This window comes from Diadema antillarum, unplaced genomic scaffold (genome assembly GCF_040938485.1).
Source record: "Diadema antillarum isolate AM-2024a unplaced genomic scaffold, OU_Dant_1.0 scf00000022, whole genome shotgun sequence".
NCBI lineage: Eukaryota > Metazoa > Echinodermata > Echinoidea > Diadematoida > Diadematidae > Diadema > Diadema antillarum.
Window position 1 is genome coordinate 5,328,745 of NW_027270911.1, and position 7,468 is coordinate 5,336,212.

A 7,468-nucleotide genomic window follows, 5' to 3' on the forward strand; every position below is an offset into this window, starting at 1 on the left:
GCACTAATAGTAATAGCAAAATCAGGTAGAACGTAGATAGCCAATGAATATCAAGTAGCCAAAGCAGATAAGGAATGAAATATTTATATGACATGATGGCGCTACGCATTAAATTTCACTGCAACAGCTTTGTGCAACATTTTTACAATTATGTATTCAATTCATGGTAACAGTTATGGGCTAGTAGAACTTTTGACATTGTGTGCCATTTCAGGGTCAGTAATGTCCCCCCAAAAAATAATTAAATGAAAAATATGTGACTTGGCAGACTGTTCATTTGTGTTGCACCCACCAAAGAAAAAGATTGGCTGGATATGTATTGTGAACTCCACTTTCGTGATGTTAAATTGCATGTAGTATTTTGTTCTCTAAATTGAAACACACGCTTATCTTAACCCATTGAGGATGAGCCAATTTTGCTTCCCCTAGACACCTGCTCGAACATAATCGGGACTAGTCTTCAACGGGTTAATGCTGTTGCAGCGCTCTACCAGCAAAAAATAAAGAATTTGCCCTCTCTTCAACAGTTGACCCCCTCTGAGTCTGGACAGTGGGGACAGCTGAGATATATTACCCAGTTCATGTGTCCTTAGGATGAATATTTCATGGTGTAATCAGTGGTTTCTCCACCAACGGGGTCGAGAAGCGTTGGAAGAGGGGAGTGACAGGGTACATAATGGATCACGCCCTCAATTATTCAGAGCCAATCAGATTACGGAATGCCTCCGCAGTACACCCCTTATAAAAGAAACATCACAGTCCCCCGCTCGCGGTGATTGATTGTCACAATGTGAGTGCTTGCAGGCGTCTTTGATTTCATGCATCTTTGTTAAATGGGTTTTGAGGCCCAAGAATCATGGTGTTTGAAGGTGTGTTTCGAGGAAAAGGGGCTGACCTTTGCTCTGATTGGTTAATTATTCCAGTCACCACGTAATTAATTTGTGATCATGCAAAGTAGTAGATAAGGAAAAGAAATTCTGTGGAAACAACAAATTGACTTCATATCCCCTCCTGAGTACATTTTGTGTTTGGCATTGGAATCAGTCTGAGAGATAATGTTTTCTCCGTTTCTGAGAACGTTAATTGATGTCATTTTCCCTTTGTGCATGTAATCTTGTTCTCTGCTGAAGTAGCCATGTGCTGATAACATTATAGATGACAAACATGTAGTTATTGGTCAGTTTATGTATATATGGATTAAGTATATTTTTTTCTTGTAAATTTATCACCTTTTTGGGGAAGTTTGTGGACAGAGCACTAAAATCCTTGTACATGTACTAGCTTGTCTCTTCATTTTGCTTAGTGAAAATTAAGAGAGTACTGTTTTTGGTGTGGAGATTCCTAGTGAAATAGGTCTTAGCTGTACATACATGTGTCCCGTGTGTGAGAGGTTTGTGCACACATTTCCAGTGCTGATTTCACGTTTACTGAAGTTTATCCTAGATATAGCCAAGTGACCTTTTTTCAAATGTGAAAGTTATGATTGACTGTTTATTGTGATGTACCATTGAGTCAGCATGATTAAATCACTGTGAATACACATCATCACATCAGTTCTTTCATGTTGTATTATTATTTTGTGATGTCTTTTACACAAACAAGCTTTCTAACTTGTTTGGAAATATTTCTACTACATAGATATTGTCAAATCATCTGGTTTTTTTTTTACATCTTTTTTTTTTCATTAGTCCTTATCAGTTGTTTATTTCTGTATCACCCCGACATCTCTCATTTATTTACAAGTGATATCATGACGTGTGGGTATGTGGATTTATATATTTTAATATAGAAATGTATCTATAAATAAATGAATAAATAAATACATAGAATATATACATATATATATATATATATATTATATATATATATATATATATATATATATATATATATTATATATATATATATATATATATATATATATATATATATATATATATATAATATATACATAATACATGTACATATATTGTACATGTTGATGTCAGGCTCGACAATGAATTTTTCTTTTGGTGGCCCAACAATGAAATTCTGTGGCCCTCGGCCATCGCTTAATGTCGAGCCTGGCATATGTATATGTATGTGTACATGCACACACACACACATAATTATATATATATATATATATATATATATATATATATATATATATACCTATATATATATATATATATTATTCACAACAGTAGTTCAATATGAAAACTACGTGAGAGACGTAGTATTGACGAATTTTCGCCCATATGGCGTCAAGTCAATGGCAGATTTTATTTTGAAGCAGATATGAATCAAAATAAAAGGTGCATCGTAAGTGGTAGCGCGTCAATAACAAAATGCACACATACACAAGTAGCGCATTTATTTTGATTTATGTCTGCTTCAAAATAAAATCTACCATTGACTTGACAAAGCCATATGGGCGAAAATTCATCAATACTATACGTCTCTCACAGAGTTCATATTGAACTACTGTTGTGAATCTCAACTTTCTTGGACTCCGAGCAGAAACCTATTGCTGTTATTCATATGTATATATATATACATATATGCATATATATATTTATATATGTATGTATATATATATATATATATATATATATAGATATAGATATAGATATATAGATATAAAGATATATATACTATAAAAAAAAACTCAGGGAAATAAGTGGTCCATAAATTTTTGGTGGCCGTGGGCCACTGCCAATGTAGAGCTCTATATATATATATATATATATACACACACAAGCTGGTATATGTGCGTGTGTCTGTGTGTGCGTGTCGATGTGTGTAATACTGGAAGCAGGGTTGATTGGTCTCCGGTGGAGAGAGAGAGCAAGAATTTTTAACAACTGAAGTCATCAGTGTGTGTATAGCTGTGAAGTGTAATTGAAAAGCTGATCAACTACACACAATGATATCCCGAGCACCGTTTTCAAAGGTCACAAGTAATCTCTTTGAATACACCGTATACTTTAGAAGAATATCAGTATAGTCAACGCTGTTCTTTGTCAGTGTATATATGTTAGTGCATGTGTGTTATCGGAAGTGAGTTTTCTAATGTTCTCACAGTTTTTCATGTTAAAGGAACCTTGCATGCAAATGCATGTTGACTTTTATTGATTCATAACACCGTGATCACTATTTGCGTGGTCAAAAGAATATCTTAATTATGTGCCGTATGTTTTGATAAGGATAATATTTCTTTAGATTACTTGTATACACACACACACACAAAACACACACACACATAAACTTCCACACGAAGATTCTATCTGTGACATCATCTGTCAATCATTGCTAAAATACATGACTTATCAAAGACATTGGAATACACTTTCCTTATAGACTAAACATATAATTTGCATGTATTTTGTTAATCATGTATAAAGTAAGGGCAGGTCGAGTCAGATCAACCCTTTGTACACCTCCTGGCGTGTAAAGGGCAGCGATGAAGGCTCTCCATCCGTCTCTGTTGCTGGCCATCCTCTGGAGAGAAGCCCAGGGGAGTCTTTCACGAAGAATTAAAGTCGAACTTAAACGTTAAGATCGATTTGAAATTATGGTATGTCGCTGGTTTCTCTTTTCAGTTTTAACCAATGTTTTCAGAATTCACCTCAAATCATTGTTATCAAAATTGACAGAAAAAAAAATCCCTTTGTCCCTTACTTTATTTTGTTAATCGAAACCTGCATGGAAAAATTTCCAAAATGTTCATTATGAAAGTTAGAATACAAGTCATGTATTATTGAAGTCACACACAGCTTACCATAATTTTAAGTCGATCGTAACTTTTAAGTTCGACTTAGATTCATCGTGAAACATCTCAAGGACTATCTGTGGTTTGTTGTTTCACCCTCTACTGTTCTTCTCCATGTCGGCTTGGGTCTACCACGTCTTCTTTTCCCTTAAAGGCATTATTTACCATTTGCAGATGAAATAAAAACCCAGCTTTAGTACTTCAAAAGAGTTCTAAAATGTGAGTCAGGGATAGAAACAATCAGTGTAAATGTTTGAATAAGTATAATCAATGTTAGTTAGATACACACAATGTGAACAATGGTTATAATAAGAATGTTTCTAGCCTAAACCGTCTACATTTATGGTTAATTGAGAAAAATATAGTAATATCTCCTTGTATTTGAGGCTTTATTGCGAAATTTTTATATTGTAGGATGTTTTGTGATATACAACCTACTGACCTACACGTATATGCGTCAAATTATTAATGTGGTATCTCGAACATTTTCTTTATCAAATCATTGCTCTCAATAGTAAACAGTACCTTTAAAGAAAAGTATAAATTAACATAAAATGAAATTAAGACATGCAAAGAAAACAAAACCAAAATAATTATGTGGTGGATTGTAAAAGAGAGGGTGAAAGAAAAATAAAAATGCCAGTTACATCCGGGCAGTTTGCTTACTCTTCGTCACAACAAAAATGAGTAAAACTCTTATATTATAAAATTGCTTTCAATGAAAACGCCCAAAATATCTGAAATATACCGGTCCTTGAATTATTTTCCACTCCGTATTATCCATTAATTTTATCTCTATTTGTTTTATTCATTTGCTTATAATATATTGAATTATATTTACTCCTTTGGTTGCCAATTCATTTTTTAAATCCATTTATTCCTTTACACACACACACACACACACACACACACACGCACACACACACACACATTTATATATATATATATATATATATATATATATATATAATCGTATATATATACGTGACGTGAATTTGAGCGCGTGAGCAAGATCTTTTTATGTTCTAACTGCTGTAAAAAGACGCGTGTATATCATACTGAAAAACAAGCATGCAGGCTTAGTCTCGTATAGCCGATGAATCAGTGCATTTCATCTCCTTTTTGTGTTTTTTTTTATTTGAGTGTTCGCGCCTGTTCACTGTTTTGAGAAAAAATGTGTCGACATTTTGTTCTCGCTGTTTATCGCATGGGGTATAAATGTATTCCTTTGTATACTGACAAATGCTTCTTTCGAATATTGATTTACCCTTTATACTCCTTTTTCATAATATAAGCTGCTCTGGAAGTCTCTTCATTTCGTTGGTGAAATCTAGATTGTAATGACTACGATTTTTGCTTGTTTCCTGTTTCTAACCCCTCGATCCTCTCTGTTTTTATTCCCTTTTTCTCTTCTTCCTTTTCAAACTCTTTCTTCCTATAATGCAATGCTCTTTCTATACAAAAATATTACCTATCTCATTTGCTTCCTGGCGTTCGGTCATTCTATATAGACACGTATTAATATTTTTTGCATTTCCATTTAGATTTTTTTTTTCTGTTATCCAGTTAGACAACCTTACAATGTAAATATCCCTTCTCATTACCATTTCGTTCATGAAAAACTCTTCTTTCTACTAAAATTCATATGGGAATTCCAACTCGAAGATAATTATGGTTTTATTGTTTACAAAATGGCGAGTTAGTCTTCGCTTGAAATTCACTTGAAACGTAACTCTTGATAGGCCTAATAGTAACTCCTCCAAAATGATTGATGAGGGATAGACCTAAAATATACACATTGATTGACATCGAGCCTTCGACGACTGTAAAATTGTATGCCTTGGTATATGGAGTTACATAAACAGAGAATAACAAAAACAAACCAGTTTGTGAGGAGGAAATCGGTGGAAATCGCCGATGTTCGTCAGATGCATTAGGTTTCCATGAATGTTCTTCTCTTATAAGCGTGCAATTACGTGCTAATTGCCCATCCCTCGTAGGTTAGCATTAGCCTCGAACTAAAAAGCACTATGCTATGTGAGATATTCAGAGCTTATGTAAATGAATCAGCCCATTTGTGTAATGCCAAGTGCAATCAGGCTGTCGGGTGTTGTTAAGCACAGAACCACAAGAGGCATGGTAAATCAGTCGATCCATTTGGAGCGCGGGAGACAAGACCCTTTAGTCCCACCTTATTTCGTTTGATGTGTGGCTCCGGGTCACTGATCTCCACCCAGCATCTTAACGCAGCACACGAAACGTCAGGTAATACAACCCCCTCCCCTCACCCCGGGCTTGATGGCCGTTTACTGTTCCTCGCCCAATCTACGGCTTAATGTCAGTTGACGGATATGTTTCACCCCATTTGAAATTTGGTCCCACTAAAAAGGGTCCCCCTCGGATTCAATAACGTCGAGAGAGGGATACCACCGCCCAAATATATTCCGAAGTCGACTCTTTCTCCCTCATGTTTTTGTTTCTTTTCTTCCCTTGTTCATTTTACTGGAGGCATGACACCATGCCACTGGCTGGCAAGTCCTCGGCTGCATTAATCTCAAGCGATCCCTGTCAGATGAATTGTCGTTTCCGCACGCACCACATGGCTCGATTTTCCCCACAGTTGACCGAGTTTTAAAGGTCCTGATCCCTGCGCAGACTGATTTTCCGTGCCACGAGCAAGATGATGAGCTCAAATATCTAAGCGATCTTACAGCTACTGGGTAGATAGTCATGTTTGCTTTTAAAGGAGGACAATAGAAAAAAAAAACGTAATGATTTTTCCAGCTATTTTCAATATGACCTTGTCTGTACCTAAAATATTTATGGCCCTATCCTGAGTTCCCTTGAAAAATAGGTAAAAGGCTTTGGAACATAATATTATACATCTTTGGTACATTAAACCAAGTAAACCCATGGACAATGTAAACTTGATCTGATCTTTAGTTTAGAACAGCATACAATACCCACTTAAAGAAGAGAGAAAAACAACAACAACAACAACAACAAAGAAGCCATCACACACCCACACATCAGGAAAACAATAGCCAAGAGAGAACTAATACTTGCACGAGTTACCCTAGCAATCAAAGAAGATATATATTAATTGTCAGCCTAACCCAAACTAACCTTCCTTTCAAGTAATTTTTTTTTCTTTAGATTGCGCAAAGCTGTTTGTTTTGAATATTGCATAATATGAACAATGACCTCAGACAAAGTGTCTGGTAAAGGGAATTAATACGCAAAACGTTTCCTCGACAAAACGTCGAATACATAATATTAAGAAATTATTATTATAGTATAATGAGATCACGATCATTCCTATACAACTTCCTAAATGAACCTTAATAAGGTACCGCTTAACTTGTAAAGACCACCCACACAGACCTTCATACACACTCGCATATACGCACACAATATCCATTCACGGAGGTCGTCCATGAAATCTGTGATAATACATTGTGTTATTAGACTTTAATTATATATGAATATCTATTTCAGCTTATTGCACCTTGCATAAACATAAAATCATGGATTATTGCCACGGAGACTCCAGGACTTTAAGTTGTTGGTTTTTTTTTTCAAATAATGTCAAACCTACTTGTTTTGTCGTTTTTCATACAGAAGTGATGCTTACCTTAAAGTCATAGATTTCTGTAGAGGAAAATATGATAATCAGCCACAATCCCCAAAAGTATAAGGTTCTCTTCATGACAT